The 20,177-nt window shown below is 32.3% G+C and overlaps 1 protein-coding gene across 4 annotated transcripts in view; it reads right to left on the reverse strand.

Annotated features, from left to right (window-relative positions):
• Nucleotides 1–20,177, reverse strand: part of LOC116845753 (inactive rhomboid protein 1) — a 340,621-nt gene that overhangs the window by 226,248 nt on the left and 94,196 nt on the right. The window lies entirely within an intron of this gene.

A 20,177-nucleotide genomic window follows, 5' to 3' on the forward strand; every position in this document is an offset into this window, starting at 1 on the left:
AATGGATTTTGTGGAAGGAGGGGAGATATGTCGCATTAAATATTAATAGCATACTAAATATGAGCATTTAAATTTAGAAATGGAGATAAATCGATCTTATCTTATTATTTTTTAGATAATTCATAGGTAAAAAAAAGTAAAAAACGTAATAATCCTAAAAAAAGATCTAAATAAAACAGTTGATACTACTAAAATTGAAAATAGTCGTTCAATCACAAAATTAGAAAAATGCTGTGTTAATGTATTTAACCATGTATTTACCATAAGTCATATTTTCCAGTTTAGTATTCGAGTACTACGTTTTTAAGTTAATTACACGTTTGTGTATATTATGGATAATAACATAGTCTATATTATAAACTAACTATATATAAAATTACTGAAGTAATTACTCTTTTATTTAGTATTTTATTACGATTATATTTCGTAAATACAAAAAGCATTTATTTTCCACAATGCAATATTAAGATAAATTAAATATCCTTTTCATTTATTAAAAGCTAATTTTAAATAGCTATCTCTCCAAAAGAAAAGATCTTACGGAAGTGAGACGAAGCGCATTTTAAGGCTTAGGATTCGTATTTTTACATGGCATTAATAAAATGAAAAAAAAATGTTTCTGCTGTTACAACAACAAAAATTTGCTCCAAATGGCGCTTTTTCCTATTTTTATCGACATTATGATAGCCAAATTTAGATTTTAAACGGATTTGTGTAAAAAATATGTGAGAAACAACTATTAGCAAGTATAGTGTTCTTTGCTACTAATGTAGCAAAATAGTGATAGTATAGTTAGTGCTACTATTGCAACAATGATTGTTTAACAATGAAAGAATATACCAAAATTTCTATTTTAGTATTGAGAATTCAACTATATAAATTTAAGTATGTTTTAAAGTTGTAACAATTGTATTATTAATATAGTATTAATAGTCTTTGCGTTATTAGACATATGTAATATTTTTCATTGTATAAATTACAGGCCATTATATTCCACAAAGGAACGTTTAAAATTAATAAAATTTCCGACAGATCCACACATACACATATTTTATAACATCTCGAGAGCGTATCTAAAAGGATGCATTCTCCGTGTCTGTGCCGTTTCCTATTCGTCATTCTTGGCAGCATTCATTCAGTCAGAAGACGCCAGTTGCGTTTTATTTTCGCGACATCGTCGACACGCGCTGTTTCCACCCGCTAGCCATGAACTTTTTCCACCCTCTCGTCTACGACGCATTGCAGAATGGGAATGCGGCTCTCCCTAGTCCCGCTATTTCTCTATCTCACTGTCATTTCCCCTCTCTCGCTCACTCGCACGCGAAACCGCGCTCTTCCTCTCGATCGTTCGTATCTCAATTCCCGTGATGCACCGCGAGGCGCGGCGACCCTCGATGGCGACTCGATATAAATATTCGATCGACCGCTCTTATTCATCACGACCATCGCATCCGACCATTCTTCTCGCATAGTAACAGCAAAATTAAAATTGTAAAACAAGCACGTCGTAATTTTTCTCCTATCATCTGGAATTGATAGTAGGATTTTTTCTGGCATTACCGTCCGTACCTTCAAGAGAATTTTAGCCACGTAAATTAGAAAAAATAAGAGAACAGTTAACGATTACTTCAATTTTAAGAAAACGATAATCATCCGGGAGATTTCGTATTGATTAGTATCGTGCGATCTTTAAGCATTTTTTTCCTTTTAATAAATTAAACGGCATAAATTGCCCGTTATATCTCATCTTTTTAACAAATCTTTCTAACGCTGTTCGTGATCTTTTGCTTTGTATAAAAGTCATATAGCTTAATTAACGTACGCGTTATAAAGTGCCGCGAATTAGCATAAATTAAAAGCGGAAAAATCGCGGGATCTTCCGGGCAGTCGCGGAAACGGGCAACCGTTCACCGGGACAATATTTGCATTATCCCAGAAAAGCCGTGGAAATATTGAAACAACACGAGAGACGTCTGGTAATGGCGTTTGATTCGACAACTTCCCGGAAGCGAACGGCGGATGCTAGTAAAAGAGCTCGCTAGTAGTGGAACACGTTGAACTGGCTAATTGCGAAAACCGCCTGCGGCGTCGTGAGCCGTTTTCCATCTCGTTTCCCAGAAAGAACGAAGCCGAGGCTTTGCCGTTGGGATTTCACGCACGCAGCCGCGCAAAATGAGAGATGATATCGGCGGAGAGTATCGATATTTTATTTGTCGCAGCTGCGTCCCGAAAGAGACATTCGCTTCGTAGCGTTGGGAACAACGAGAAAAAAGGGAGGAGAAAAAGAAAAGAAAGCCAATTTAAGGAAGTTGTAAGGCTTAGTGTCATATTTTCAGACGCAGATCAAGGAGACAATTCGTAAATTTACTATCCTTATCGAACAAAATTACGTTGTTATTAATTAATAAATATATATTAATTTCATTATTTAAATAATAAATGTTAATTTGAAGCAAAGCTGAAATATACAGTCTGTCAAGTAAGAGTATAGTAGGGTTAATTTATAAAAAAACACTATTAAACAAGATTTCCACATACATATATGCATTGTACTCGATGAAAAGAAAGATGCAATTTTGTTAATAATGCGTCCAGTCACCATCGGCGTCGATAAATGCCTGGCATCTCCGAGGCATGGTTTCAACCAAATTGACGACGTATTCTAGGGACAAGGACCTACAAATCCGACAAATCTCGCGAGATAATTGCTGCAAAGTGTACGTGCGTTTTCCACGAAGCTTATACTTCATGTATGCTCGCACATTTTCAATAGGATTAGGCCGACTGCGACGGCCAATCCAGTGTAACAATGCCAGAATGCTTCCATTCGGTACAGAGTTTGCTGCGATATTTGGGATCGTTGTCCTCCTGCATAATCCAGTCCATTTTCGTCGATAAACTAACGTTTGATAGACGGTAAAAAAGCCTTTTTATAAATTCTCACTATTTTTTTCTTGGCATTCAAGTTGTAATTAAACAGGTGCAAAGTGCCAAATCCCTGCTCTGAGAAGCCCAAAAGATGGACCTTTACTCTGTTTAACGGGTCGCTAGACAAGCCTATTGGTAGAGGTTGACCAGGCTCGCGTGAAGATACAACGTGTCCATACAGAGCATTCGTCGGTAAAAATTACATTGCTAAAATCTCGATCAATGTTTTCGCGCGCACAAGCGAGTCGCTTCTTCACATGTTTTTTAGTCAACAGAGGTTTCTTTATTGTGTTGCGCCATTTCATATTCTGAGCTAGGAGACAGGTTCGAATAGTTTCGTGCGATAAATCTAAACCTTTCTGCTTCAATTTTGTTTGTCTTTGACGCAGCGTTTAGCCAGGATTCCGTGAAAACATATTCACTAATTGTTTTTCGCTTTTTTTATCCACTTTGCCTATCGAGTCACGTTCCGGTAAATCATCAACATTTTTTGTCACATTATATCGCTGCACCCACTTCTGTACGAATGCTTTCGACTTTTTCATGTATTTAGCAGCCGTTGATTACGACATTTTCGGGGCGTGCAAAGGAACACAGCCTCGTAGCGCGACGGGTTTGGCACTCATGACGTTCAACGTGTTTCTTTTACCAAACATCAATGACAATTAAATCTTTCTTAATAGTGCATCAAGAAGAGAGGTTCCCTCTATCGACTCACGAAAGATTTAGTGCGATACGTTGTATTAATTGTAACCCCTTGTCCACAACCTTGTCTCAATTCCTAAGCCTTAAGTAATTGACCAACCACAGTTGATTATTTTTAAAATAATCGACTGTGGTTGGTCAATTTATTATGACTTAAAGATTAAAGGGGTAAGTAAAGCCGATCACGCTCTTACTTGACAGACTGTGTATACACAATATTACAAATACGAAAAAAGTAATTTTTCTACTTTTCTTATTAATGCTTTATTTATGCATCAGTTGACTTAATAAAGATGCACAGATAGTGAAAAGAGAAACATAAGTGTTTAAATTAAAAAAAATATATATATATATATATATATATATATATATATATATATATATATATATATATATATATTTAACTTAAACAGTTGCAAGTTTTGGTTAACTAGAATCTTGTTAACTTAGAAAAAAATGGAATTCTAATCATTTTAACCGGAATTCTAGTTCACTTATATTTAATTAATCAGACCAGATATTTAATTAATCAAAGTAAAATCCTTTTTCCGCATGAAAATAGGAAAATTGAAGATAATGCGCTAAGAAATGGCCAACTGTTTCAAATATCTCACAACTCTCGAATGATCAACCTTTTTCTAGGAATTATACGAGCAGTTAGATAATATTTTAATTTATAGAAAAACTTAGAACACATAAAGACATAATGGTCGCGAGACATAATGGAGTATTGTCGATAACTTTTTTAAAAAATACTGCCATATAATGAAATGTTTTATAATTATTATTTTTAGATGTTTCTACACGCTATTATCAGTGTTCATAATATTTTCTGTTAAAAGATGCTGGGTATTATTTTGTGTGTTTAATGCATTCTCCACAACTGTGTTAAAGTTTGTTTGATACTTCCCATAAAGCAAATAATAAATTTTTAAATGTTTTTACGTACTATATACGCATTTACGTCATTAAACAATGTTTTTTCTATCTCTATAATGTTTTATACCACCTACCTAACCCAACCTTAAACATTTCGAGACATAACGGAGATTTATGCTTTATTTTTTTCTTAAAATTTCAGGTTATATTTTTCATATGCTATATTCCAAAAAAATGATAATAATGTTTACCATACTAAATATTAATTGTCATTAATATATTAATAAAATATTGAAATAAATTAATAATAAAAAGATATACCTTTATTATTTTACAAGAAGTATTGTCAATAAATAATTACAACTACTTAAATGTAACTACAGCAATATATTTTTATATATTGTGTGCATCTTTTTAATAAATTACTTTTAAAAACTCTTGAAAATTAACGATTGGGAAATAAAAAAGTTTTGTGAAGTACCTTATCTTTGCCTCGCGTAGAAAGCATATAATGAAGTTTAAGTGATGTTTTCAGAAAAACAAGGATTTCATCCTTTTTAACCATTTTTTCACAATAAAACTAGTGTTTTTCTTATAATGGATATTTCAACGTGAATGTTTTGATGCAATATGAAATTTATTTCTAATATGTTTAAAACTTATTTAAATCTTCGGCCATCGTTACGCTCCAGATTCCCTTATGTAGCACAAGTTTTAGTGAATTCTTAACAAGCTCATTTTGCCTTCCAACCTCCTTAAAATATTTCCTTTTTACACACAGGAGGGAAAGAGCTGTGTCCCGCACAACAATGCACGGAGCGCTTTTGCCGACCTTACGGCCATTCGCCAATGCCACTTTCGGGCAAGACTGCCGATTCCTTTCGTCGAAGCGTCAAAGGAATTCGGGAGAACCTCGCCTGTTCGGCGGAACTGGATTTGACAAATGGTTTTATCCGGCAGTTGACGGGCATACGTGCGCGCGACACGTGTCACGCGTGCCCGCGTTTCCCGATGACGGATGCCGAGAATACGCCATTCCGACGGAATTTCGGAAGTCACGTCGAAGGACGTCGTCTTCGCTCGTCCGCGAAACGATGCCGGGCGTTCCTACGGCCGGGACGACGCCGCCTGAAATATTTATGACGAAAAATTTCCCAAGGTGAGATTGCACCCGCGGGGATGACTTTGCGCCGCCGAAGGAAGAACCGAAATTTTCGGAGCGTCCCGAGTTCCGCGGGAAATTAAGTGGATTGAGGCGAGTCGAGAAAGAGGGAAAGAGAGAGAGATTCAGCGGAAGCGAATTTTAAAAAATATTTTCTTGCAAAGGAAGGAGGAGTCGTTTTAACTTTTGCCGTTAGCGGAATTAATTTTCCATCATTACGCGAGAGGAATTTATATGTGGCGAATTTATATCAACTACGCGACGTTTTATAAAAATTTAACAAATTAGAGAAATTAAACACGAATGTCCTGCAAAAAGAAAATTCAAAACTGCAGAGAATCGGTGCAAAATGGATTTTCAATATCTGAACGTCTTCCTGTCATCTTTTTGAGTATAGAAATACCGAGAAACAATTAAATTTGTGCGACAAACATTAATAAAGTGTGAGTACAAAAGTAAAGATTAATATTAACCGGATGTATCCACCTCGGATATTCATCGAACTGATGAAAGACCGCCTCGAAAATGTTATATCCAACACGAAAGTCCCGCTCGTTTTCGGTCAAATCATTTATCGAACTCGCGTTGCGACCTCTTTAATAGCGACTCGATTCGCCGAGATGGCGATTAATTCGTCTGACGACGAGCTGAGAGTTTCATCTTTTACGAGCATCTTTCGACAGTTGGCACGAGCCTACCTGGCACCGATCCAAATTGAATCCATTTAAATACCTGGTCACCCCCGTCCACCCACCATCGGCGCAGCCCCCTAATTTCCGATTTTACGAGATCCGCTGTAACCCCTGAGCGACCTGTTAATGCACTGTGTACGTTCGATCGCACGTCGATTGAAAAATTCCCTATTCCCCCTCGATTATCAATTATTTGGCAAATTCACTTCGGTCTCATCTGTCCTCGCGAGATTATTCGAAATTATTGACGACGAATAAAATTTCGCCCGATAATGAAATGTTCACAATCACACGAAATTTTCTTCAAACACGCGCGAGATGTATATTAGTTTCCCAAATGATGAAATTTAGACCGAATAAAATTTCCATATACTGTTAATCGCCACTGGATTAAGAGCGAAAATGTTTCCATCGCAAATATCTCCCCTCCCCCTCTCTCTTTCTCTCTCCAGAAACAGATTTTATGTTGTAATCCAGGAGTTTTACAGCTTTCATGATGCGGAGGCTTCTGAAGTAGAAAATTTTTAATCTCATAACCTCCCGGCGGTAATGGACTCTTACGAAACTATAATAATGGCGAAAGACGTTCGTTGCTCGCATAAAAGTATTTAAGTACTTCGCTCTTTAGCGGACTAGATCAGAATTTCAATTGGTCGCTAATGGATTCTCGATTCCATCCGTCTGCTACTTCCAGGTCATGCGAGTCTAAAAGTACCTGAATTAGTATGCCGTTGGTAGACGCCAAGTTGGATTAGCCCGGGAGATCATGCGAGGCGATTATTATTCCTTCGCTACACCGACATTTCCGTCGTCCGAAATTGCTGAACCATCTCAGAAGTCGATTAAAGTTGTGAAAAACTCGAGAAAGTGTCGTACTTTTAAATATTAACGTTGCTGAAATTATTGTACGACAATGAGGCGACAATCGACGAATCGGCTTTTTAGATAAGTGAAATAATATTCATAACTTATATACCATAATATTCACACACACACACACACACACACACACACATACATACACATTAATACATACATACACACATATATACACATATTTTTTCTAAAAATAAAAATTATTGAAATATCGACATTTCCAAAAGTTTTCTTAACTTTAATCTAGCACACCTTAACCGATTTTTAATTTTGCATTTCCCGCAAGGTAGTGGAATTAAGACTTTTGTTTCCCACGTTAGAAAAAGTTATAGTTTTGAGGAATATTAAGCTTCAACACTGTTAAGTAATTTCAATTACGTCATGTTTAAAACAAAGCAAAGTTACTTTAATGTCGTTCTTATTCTAATGTGTCATATTATGATAAATGTTAAAATGTAATAAAGATGTAAAATAAAAATAATTATACTTGTTATATTTCGTTTTTTTACATTAAATATAATAAATAGGAAAAGTTTTATATAAGTAGCTTATTTATTTCCGCGGCTATATTATATACATATATATTATCATTTCTAGGAGAGACCGGAGCTAGATACCTCCTATATTTTAAAATTTCAAAGTTCTCAGGCAACTAATTGTTGTAACTACCTGTATAAACATGATGGAAGCAGCCTCTCTTCTATATATTAATGTCCAACATGATCCTGTTAACCGTATATTTCATTTTGTAATAACCACAATACGAACATATAGTAATATAATCATCTTTCTCAATTGTCTCAGTAGTCTCAGTTTTCTCAATAGCGCAAGATAAAAAGGCCACGTATAAAATATGTATCTTGATTAGTAGTTCCAAAGTCTTCGCGAGAGGTCTCTACCGACCTTTAATTATGGGCCAACTTTATCTCGTCCGCCTATATGATCTATTTCAATCATTTTATGAATAAAAATTACCAAAATTTATTACCAGAAACAGTATATCACATACTTGCTAAAAATTTCATTCTAGCTAGTAACACATCATTTAATTTTATTTAGTCACGGTAAATATTAACATTAAATTTCAAGAGGCTCGAATATTTACTTTACTGTTATCGAATCAGTTTTTTTTCTATTTCTTAACTGTAATATTATTTATATTTTAATGAAACTCGGGGAAAAGTATTTATGTTCTAAAAGGACTATTTTTCACAGTTTTGTACTTTTCATTATTTCTCTCAAGATAAATACTAAACAATAGTACATGAGCAACATATCTTTGAAGCCATATAACCGGTCTCTGCTACTGTCAAAACCTAATCATAAACAAAAAATAAAATAAAGATTTGCATAAAACTAATATTTGTAATAATTTAAAAAAAATGTTTAATAAAATTTGCATTATAATAGATTAATACCCTCGCAAAAACTTGAAAATATTAATTATTTTCATTTATCAACAGTTTAAATACCCGTCAAAGCGAAAAAATGGCACTCCTGGATACCGATGTCAAAGATCAACGGTTATCAGCGATTTCGCATCGATCTGTCACGTCATTTGTTAAGAACTGATGCAAATCACCGTAAAATATTACGAAAGATAGGGTGGGAGTAGACTATTTTATGGAGAGAGAAGGATCCATCCGGACAAGACCCTAGCATAATTAAAATCGAATTTCACTTGATAAGTTCGTTTGATTTTACAATTATGCTTTGTGGTCTCGTCTGGATGGATAATGTAGATGTTTAGAAAGCGATTTGCGTGTCCTTAATATAAAGACAAGCTTAGCCTTTTCGATTGCTGATATATATATATATATATAAAAGATTCCAACGTAAAGTGCATACATTTCAGATGTCATCATCTTTTAAAAGAACTTAAATAATTATCATACAATGGAGAACAAACATATAATAGTTAACACTAAAAAATATCCTCATCATAACTGACATAATAATTAAGATCGAAGAACTGAAATTACTGAAATTCTCCGTATTTATAATAGAGCAGTTATAAAAACTCTGGATGAACCTGACCAACCTGCTGCACGTTTTATAAGATCTAAAGTTACTCCTTTTTGAGCTGCCAGGAATATTGACGCATGACGCAGTACTATGAGATGTGAATAATTCCGTTCGAACTTCACACTCTTCAAGACTCGAATATATCCACCGACTAATCGTCTGCTGGCCAACAACCTTATGAGGCGGTACTACAGAAATAAAAAATGAATCACTCGAGGAGATCCGCAATGATTGTGTCATTTCTAAGTAATGTTTAACTAGACTGTAAATACATAAACTTTCGTTTCCGTCGAACGGTGAAAATGAAAAGAATGGCTGAGACCTCTCCGGAACAGAAGTTTTAATTCTATCTGGAATTCTGATGATAAGTTTGACTAACTTAAATAATTATATTTTGAAGAATTGAAATATATATATGTGTGTGTGTGTGTGTGTGTGTGTGTGTTTGTGTGTGTGTAATATTTTTTTCTTAAAGAAATTCAAGTATCGTCAAAAGAATCCTAAAGTATCAACTTTTTAAATTAATTTTCAGAAAAGTTATAAATTTGTATATAAACTCATGTTTTTACGCATTTCTCTTTACATTGGCAATAAAATGAAATAGTTAAATGACAATTTCGATCGTTTCTTTATGTAATTCTATTTTACAGCCTTCAAAGTACATTTATACTTCCTCATGGATTTTTATTAGCACTTTTAAATAATATTGGAATTTAAATAAATGAGGTTAAAAATGGTTCCAAATTAATGTGCCAAATTAAGATGCTAAGAAGATGTGCGCCATGTGAAGATTGAAAGTCAATAAAAGTTATAATCCAAAAACGTAATACTTCCTATTATATCTCTGGACGAATATAGAATACGATGCATCAAGCAAACGCGACAGCACTCAAAACAATCCCAGACGATTTACAAAACAATGAATTTACAAAATAAGAAGAAGCAACGACACATCGAATGCTTTCCATTTAGTGATACAACTCAACACAAACATCATTCTATCTCAGTTACTTACTGAATATGAAACGAAGATAGAATTATGCCTGTGCCAACTGATATCACTAAATGGAAAACAGCCATCGTCAAAGTAAACAACCGGTCTGAAACGATTATACCGATTGACCCGTCTCTAACGGAGAGGACACACGTTACCGACTACTTTAGAGTGCACGAAGGCGTGTATCCGGATTAATACGCAGAAGAAAAACGTCGGGGTGGATGACACTAATTCGAAGCCTCCATAAATCACTTCGTTCCCTGCTGCCCTTCGTGGCCTCGCCACCACGAAGCTCCGCGAGCGAACGAACGAGCGAGCCGGTATTTATGAAGGACGATAAATAATAAGAAAGTATAATAAGCGACGCACTGCCACGCCACACCCCTGTTGTAACCCCATCTACCCTTCTACCACCCACCGCTACCTCAACGTTGCTGGCTATCGCCCACCGCTCGTCTGCCCCTTCCGGCCGAGCCCCTTCACCCCTCCTTTCGATTTCGCCTCGTCTGGATGCAATAAATTCACGTCCGCCACTCGACGGCTCCGTCCCTTCCTGCAGATATTTCCCCCTGTCTTCTCCGATCCGACCCCCATTTTTCTTCGACCGGAAAAGTCGCGGGAAAGTATCGAACGGAAATATCGAAGCGCTGGGGGAAAATATGGCGATGTCGCAACGAGAGCCGTGCGGGACCGTAACCTCTCTTTTCTTTCTCTCTCCCTTCTTCGTTGCACGAGTTTCTGCTGGTTTTGTTGGGAGAACGTTCGGCACGAGGGAGTATCGAAAATTGTTCGAGAATTACGTTCGGCTGCCGGGCTTCTCTCTTTTTCTCAGTCGTGTCCTTTTCGATCGGTCTATAATCCATCTTTCCTAAATTAAGTTGCGAAGCAACTATGGTGCGGTAATTATTGTTCAACGTAATTTTTATGCAAATTTTTAACCGATCTCGAAACAAAGAAGGTTCTCAGTTTGTTCTGTATGTTTGTGCATTTGTTGATATATTCACGCATAGTTCGAGAGCCATTGAACATATTGAGATGAAATTTTTTACAGTTTATTCAGTATATTATCTACAAGATTCTTAGGTTCATTATCTAGGTTTTTGTCCAAGTGATTTGGGAATTGGGTATTTACTTAGTTATTTAATTGGTTTAAATTGGGGATATATATTGGGCCATTAAACTTTCTTGAAAATTCGAGAACATTTAAAGTTATAAAACGAAACTTTTATTTTCATCGACTTCAAGAACAAACTTTTAGTAAATAATTAAAAAATAAAAGACTATTTAACTAAATTATGAAATAAAAGACTTTTTTAACAAAAATAAACTGCCTTTGAAAACCTCAAAAACCTTAAAAAATATTAAGTCATTTTATATCGAAATTATGTATCTACAACTCTATTCTAACATTCTTTCAATATTAAAAGACATTGTAAAAAGAGATAAATTAAGTAGCTATATAACTGTAAGGAGATAAATAATAAAAAAGATTATTAACTCAAATAGTTAAGTTTTCGCGTCTATTTCTAATATCATTCGAATTCTAATATTGTTAGAGACAAAAAAATTTTTTGGTAGTTGAGTTTTAGGATTCGATTCGCATTTAAAAATAACCGCACTAAAGGAAAAAATGTATTATTTTTATTATAACTACAATTACGTGTCTTTATGCAATTGCAGAATTAATAATAAAATTGATTATAGAATATCTTTTTTCAAATCAACATTGTTACAATATAAATGTATATTTCGACTTTCTATTAGCATAGAAACATTGAAAAATATGTTACAGATAAGGTCCAATAAAAAAAACATCCAAATTTTAATTGCAATCTGAATACTAACAAGTGAAAAGCGAGAAAATCAGAGAGCCGAAAGACATAAGAGATTATATGGACTATTAAAAATTTCAAGAAATATTAGGAAATAACATAATCAATAAAACTTTTTCATTTTTGCAAAAATATTGTTTATAATCAACAAATTATTGAATAAATTATTTTGTGTATTAAAAGAATTACGATTTGTTAAGAAATATCATATATATCTTACACGAAAAGTAAACATAATAAACAGAAAAATAGAAATTAAATATAACAAATATAATGAACAACAGAAAGAAACAAAAGACAACTTGTACTGTTTTTACACGATTCTTCTCGTTGTCAGTTATCTATCTTTGTAACAGTCCATAATATCTCACGTAAAGCGTACATTGAATATAAACATTAGCTCAAGCAATCTAAAGCAACTCAATTGCTACATTATCTAATTTTTAGGCGAAACGAAAGTAAAAAGTAGTTCATATTTCTATTAACATTTCTGGGCTTCAATGTTACATATAACGAATTTTGTAACAAATGCTAATAACAATACAACAATTTCCAGCAATTATCATCAGAATGCAATGCATTATAGAAGAAATAATCTCTTATTGTGTATTACCTGTATGCTTACTCTATAATTAGTTTCATTACCTTATAATTAGAAAAACGATTTTTATAGTAGTGTAACTATTATAATATTTTATAGTATTGTATTAGTATTTTATAGTAGTGTAACATTAGTAATAATCTTATATACGTATCGCTACTACTTTTTTTGTTAGAACAACAAGAAGTTATAGCTCGATAAACCAACTAACAATAACATTAAGTCAATATTATAATCTTCCACTCAACAATGTATAATTATTACATAACGCTCACATTACATTGCATTTACACAGTGGAGTAAGAAATTACATTTATTAATAACATTCATGTTATGTTACTGATATTTGGTGTTTATATTGGGCAGGGAACCTCTGATATTATAGAGTAGGATAGTAGTGAAGGAATAAGGAATAAGGAATATATCATGATTGCTAACCTGTTAAGTGTCGCAGTCAACTGTGCACGCAGACACATACATACAACAATGTGTGGTATTATTATTATTATTGTCTGACTCCAGATTCTTAGATTCACAGAAAGACGTAATTTAAAAGTTTCGTTTCATTAACTATTTGAATCACGAAGCTCCCATTGTGCCTTCAGTAGTTGATAGATATATACAGGGTAAGTCATTTTAATCTTAACATTGTAATATCTTGAAAACGAAACAAGTGACAAAAAAATTGTTCAGACAAAAATCATATGGTTTAGAGGAGGACGTGTGAAAACGGTGACATTGCTTTGACATTGAGTAATCGTTTGAAGGTCACGTGACGGTCATCTTCAATTTCTTAAATGGAAATCCCCATTTTTTATTGCATTTTTAGATTGAGTTAATCCAAATGAATATCTCTTGTATCTTGATGATTTTTTGTAAAATCAATAGTTTCCGAGATATTTGGGTCAGAAGAACGAAAAATGGTACAATCGATTCCTGACTGTGTAAACCGCTTTTGGAGCACCCCAAATATGAGAGGCAAGGGGATTCACGAAAATCAAGCACCCCAAACGTGAAAGGTAAGGGAACTCACGGAAATCAAGCACCCCAAACGTGAGAGGCAAGGAGACTCACGGAAACAAGCACCCCGAAGGGATTAGATTACCGCCCCGTCCACGTCGTTGATCCACGTAGATAGCTCCAAGAGCGGTTTACACAGTCAGGAATCGATTGTACCATTTTTCGTTCTTCTGACCTAAATATCTCGGAAACTATTGATTTTACAAAAAATCATCAAGATATGAGAGATGTTCATTTGGATTAGCTCAATTTAAAAATGCAATAAAAAATGGGGATTTCCATTTAAGAAATTGAAGATAACCGTCACGTGACCTTCAAACGACTACTCAATGTCAAAGCAATGCCACCCCCGTTTTACGTCCCCTTCTAAACCATATGATTTTTGTCTGAACAATTTTTTTGTCACTTGTTTCGTTTTCAAGATATTCCACTGTTAAGATTAAAATGACTTACTCTGTAATATTTCGACAAGTTGTAACATTTTTGTTAGATATTTTTACTATATCACATATTATATATCAATTTGATAAAATATCTTTTTATATATAGTTATAACGTTAATTCAAACTATTCATGAGATAAGTATTTCCAGGGTTGGGAAAATTACTTTTTAAAAGTAACTAGTTAAAATTACAGTTCTCTTTACTGAAAATGTAACTAGTTACAAGTTATTGGCTATGAAAAGTAACTCGTTACAGTTACAGTTATTCAAAAAGTAACGAGTCGTTACTTTTAAGTTACTTTCTTGAAATGATTGTAAATTATTATTGTAAATACAAAAATCTTACATTTTAAGCTTTACTAAAATGTAAAAATTGAATTTTATAATTAATATCTATCACATTAATTAGTCAATCTACTTAACAAATTTCAAATCTGTATTAATGTCTTAATATAATAAAAATTTAATGATAGCTTTGTAGAGGTAAAAAAATTTAATCACATGCTCCATAAATACGTAAATTTTCCAGATAGCACAAAGAATTTAAAGAGAATTCAGTCGTATGTCACCAATTCTGAGTTCATTTTTAAATGCAAAAGGAATTCTTTTCACTGAACTAAACTCTGAAGAATTCCTTTTGCATCTAAAAATGAACTCAGAATTGATGACATACGATTGAATTCTTTTTTAATTCTTTTTTAATTCTCTGTGCTATTTGGGTTGTTAAGTTAAAATACGATTACAATATAATTTTAATTTTATTTTATGTTCTCCAAGTATCTATTAAAGTGACTGTTAAAAAAGTTACAAGTTACTAAAAATAAGTAACTAAGTTAAGTTACAGTTATAGGTGGGAAAAAAGTAACTAAGTTTAGTTACCGAAAAAATGTAACTATAACTTCGTTACAAGTAACAAGTTACTTCCCAACCCTGAGTATTTCTTCTATAGACTTATAAAACAGACTGCATATTCTTACGGGATGGCTAATGACAAAATTGAAATACAAAAATATGCTACATCAAATGCTTTATTTGTCACTAATATTTTAAAAGAAGACGATCTAAGAAAAACAAAAGATAAAGATCTAGTAAAAGAGAAAAAAATACATTATATTTTTCTACTTTATTTGTCCCACCATGAATTAAGCAAAGAAAGCAATTAGGTAAGAAAGATTTTATTCCTAATTAGAGTAATTGTTGAAGTTAACTTTATCACTACGTATACAAACAAAATGAAGATTTTCGATATATCAAATCTCAATCTCTCTGTAAATTTAGGGCCATACTTCACACTTAATCAAAACTTACAAAAAATCAGTTTAAGGATGTATTCTAGTGTGACGGGTTCAAAAAATCGATTTTTCTTTTTTTGCATATTTTTATAGTTTAAAATCTTGAAAATATGTCCCTAAAATATTAAAATGAAATTCGTTAAATTGATCGAATAATAAAGGTTTAAAAGACGCAGCCTCCATACGGCGCGCCGACCGCGAGATGAATGACGAAGTGTTAAACGTCATCCAACCTATTTACGAAAATTTAACTACCCATGATTTATTACAGCGATGTCTCGAATTATTTACTTAGAATAATAACAAAAGTTTAAATTCATTAATTTGGACAATTGCATCAAAACATCTGCATTGTGGAAAGAAGACGGTGGAAGTCGTAACTTTTTGGCTGTTTGCCTGTTTAATGAAGAATTTCATACGATTTTAAAAATAATGGACGTAATGGGACTACAAATCGGCCAAAATGCAAAATTCCTCGCGGATAATAGACAACGAGTACGTTAAACGTTCGGAGTAGCGGGCGTCGCACGAATCGAAAAAAGCAAGAATTGCCAAGAAATAAGAGGAGACTGACAAACGTGGGTTTTATGAAGTTGAGGAAGGTCTCTTATATGGCCCTGGTATAGCTGATTAAAGGTAAATTACTCTAATTACTCATTATCATCTCATAACTGCATGAGAATCTTTAAACGCGTTTTTCTCGAAACGACATTTTTCAAATCGGGCAAGTATTTTTCTCGGAAACTATTGGGCTGATCAACTTGCCCTTTTACACACATATAGTACACATATTCGACTATCACCCGAACTAAAATTTTTTTGATATCCTTATAATTATTATTTTTCTGGACCGCGAACAGTTAGAATTTTTTAGTAAAAATCAAACTACTATTTTTCAAACGCCGCCATTTTGTCAATTTTTCTTCAAATTATTTTACTTTAGCTCGGACGATAGCCACATTCATAAAGAACAAAATAAACACAAATTCGTTTATTTCAGTTGACGAAGACAGCGGTAATCAATTCGCCCGATGGAAGACAATTTTACAACATGATCTGTTTCGTCTACTTGTATTTCCTTCAATTTTGAATATAAAATTTGAGATTTCTTTGACAAAATTTGAGATGTTTCTTCAAAGATGAAGAAATATCAGTACAAAACATTAACTCTGTAGGTTTAACCATTTGCTTTAAATTATTTCCCAAAAATCGCCTTGAAAACGGGTCTTCACACTAAAATACTCTCTTAATACAAATTCGTATACAGTGTGTACACATTTTATTTTAAATTTTCTGTTTCGGAGCTTTCAGCTTTCGGGTAAAATTTTTTTAATTTTTATTTAACAGTCATAATCCATTCTATACAAATTCTTAGTTTCGGTTTTCTTTACATATAAAATTATCCAAAAAACACAATTATACAACTGTTATATTATCTATATATTTACTGTTATGTAATGTAATGAAATATAACGTGTAATATAATATGTAGTATGTAGGATATAGCGGAGTAAATTGAATAACGGAGGAATTTGAATAATATTAAGCGTTTGCGACAATTTCAGAAAAATATGAGACGCTTTATTTTGTTTGAGGTTAGCAATAAGGAAGATACTGTGATCTACATATTTATATAAGTTTTAAAGAATATTTGTGAATCTAAAGGTCTGTGGAATATTTTACATTAAGCAGGGTAGATAAAGAACTTCTGTTGTTATTGTAGTTTATAAGAATATATTCTGCTAGCTTAAGCTTTTATAAAATCTACATAAAAACTATGATAACAATATAACCTAAAAATGTTTCCGCATGTATTAGCGATCATCACGTCGACTAGTGACGCATTTTGTTGAGTTATTGTAATATTATATTACAATATTTTCATACCGGCACATGGAGTAATTTGAATACATTTATATGGGGCAATTTGGATAACGCTCAGTTCCCTAATATGTATATGTATATTTCAACTGTATAAATATGTATAACAGTTGAAATATGTATATTTCAACTGTTTTAAAACACATTTCATAATTTCAAATGGTGAGACATTATAAAAAAAGGATACTCGACTAAATTGGAACAAAGAAGATATGAGACAAGCCATTATATCTATTATTGATGGTGTGATGTCCATTTTAGGAGCTGCACAGTTATTTCACGTTCCCTACAAAAGTTTATACAGAAAAGTTCAATCTAATCAAAGACAAATATGTGATGAAAATGAAGTCCCTCGCACTTCTATTAGGCGCCCCGCCATGTTTAATAGCGTTTTAGAAAAAACTTGATTGTGTATGTGCATTTTATAAAGTCAGCTTTATTTAAATGTCTCTATAAAAAAAGGGAACTAAATCCGTTGTCAGCACTGTAAAGCATGGTATCATGAGCAATGTGTTGGAGCCAAAGGGAAAAACAGTTCATTTGTGGCCTTTGTATATGAATTTTTTATATAACACTAACATGATTATTTTTTTCTCTTATTAATTATCTTAATTTTTGTTTAATTTTGTTTAAAAAGTGCAATTTAATATCAAAAACACAATAGATAAATATAATGTTTTGCTTTTATTATAATATTATAATGTTCATTATAATTATTATGTTAATTATTATGTTAATGTAATTATAATTATAATTATAATTTTAGTTAATGTTAGTTTATTTATGTTCGTTGTATTTAAAATATTATATGGGACTAACATGATTACTTTGACTTTTTAATTTGTATTCAATTTTATTAGATGTTTTTCTAATTTATGTCCAATTTAATCAAAATATAATAAAATGTTCAAAGAACAACATTTAAATACATGTTTAGTTTTTGTTAATATTAATGCTATTTTTAATGTTATTCAAATTATCCCTTAAGATATCCAAATTGCCCCTCAAAATTGATTTTCGTTAAAATTGTAGGGGAAAATTAGATAATGGCATTACGCCTCAAGATTTAAAGAGTAATTTCTCATATATTGAGTAAATACTCCTTAGACATATGACATGTTTCCTGCTATATATTCAATGTAAGCATAAAATTATTTTCTCGAAAAATTATTCAAAAAGTTTAAAATTATCCCTCTTTACTCTATGTTACATATATGTTAGTTGTAAATTTTCACTAAAATATTACAGTATATAATAGAATTATGACGTGTTAGTAAAATGTTGTATGGCTATTATATACATTAATCGGAAATGTTATATAGTTAAAACATAAATTACCTACTTCCCAGCAACTATAGGTATTTAATTGTATGTAGCGGTTAATAGTTCGTAAAGTAAATTGTTATTAAGATATCAGTTAGTTTGTCAAAATATGTTTCCAAAGATATTATAATTATTTCATATCAGAAGTGATATTTTTAGTAAAGATAATAATACAAAAATATTTTGTGTACTATTATGTATTGATTAGTTATTAAATAACATAAGATATGTTAGAGTCATCCTAAAGTCATTCTAAATCCCTAGAGAGTATCCCAGGACATTCTAAACATTTCCAGGATATCTTGTGTTATCTAAATTATTACCGTTTATTAATTTCCATCTTTATAAACATTTTAATGGGAGAGATTATTACTGTGACAATAATTTCTATTAATCAAAAAGTGTGCCACTTTTACACAAGACATTACAGTACAATCAACTTCATTACAAGAGTGAACTCCACAGTACAAATTTTGCTATCTCGTAATCACAGTTCTTATGTATGTTAATGCATTATATATTTTACGTACAAGAAAATAAAAATCATTTATCGAGTGATTTGACGTCTGGATATAAAAATGTTACATAATATAGCAATTAATGCAAGCGATACACTTGTTATATAACGTGTTATATTTAAGTTATTTAGCTATAATATCGATACATCTAATAAATAAGAGAACAGTATAACGATTTTCAAACAGAGTTATATTATAATTATAAAGGAAAATTATGTAACTTTAACATTCATAATGTATTCAGCAGTATTATATATATTTTACGTATTATTTCTATGTTATGTAATAGTCTTGTGTTTGCTGGATATATACAGAGTGTCCCAGATTCTTCTCTGCAATTTTTGTAGAAACGTAGAACGGATTGAAGTAAACATAAAAGTCCTGTATTGTTTTACGATATTCGCAATAATAATTGAGATAATTAATTAAAGAAAATTAGTGAATGGTCGCGCGCGATATGATAGATGAGCTGTAATAGCGATGTCTTGTTATGTGCTTGTATATTAAGTCAAATTGAACAGAAAAGCCCTTTATCATTTTACAAATAACTACGTAGATTTACTTTTTATGTTTTACTTTTTTGAATAATTTAACCACGTAGATTTTTAGTTATTAATAAAAGAAAATTGTTACATGATTGTGCGTGATAATATACAAATCTTTTTTAATTAATATCTAAAAATCTATGTAGTCATCTGCAAAATGGTAGAGGATTTTTTTGTTCAATTTGACCTAATAAGTATATAACGGCGGATTATTCATACATATCTTCTTTAATTAATATCTCGAGATTTATTACGAATATCGTAAAACATGGAACTTTTACGAGAGTAGGGTGAAAAGTTCCGGACCTAAATAAGAAACAAAATTTTTTTGGATTGATTTTCACTTATTTCTCAACATAATCTCCATTTAGCATGATACACTTTCCCCAACGATGTTCTTAAACGATGTTTTACACCAGAATGATAGGTCGATTTGTCAAGATCCTCAAAATAGCCATT

Source organism: Odontomachus brunneus, unplaced genomic scaffold (genome assembly GCF_010583005.1).
Source record: "Odontomachus brunneus isolate Ranch 3 - 2012 unplaced genomic scaffold, Obru_v1 Obru_scaffold_057, whole genome shotgun sequence".
In the NCBI taxonomy this organism is placed as follows: Eukaryota; Metazoa; Arthropoda; class Insecta; order Hymenoptera; family Formicidae; genus Odontomachus; species Odontomachus brunneus.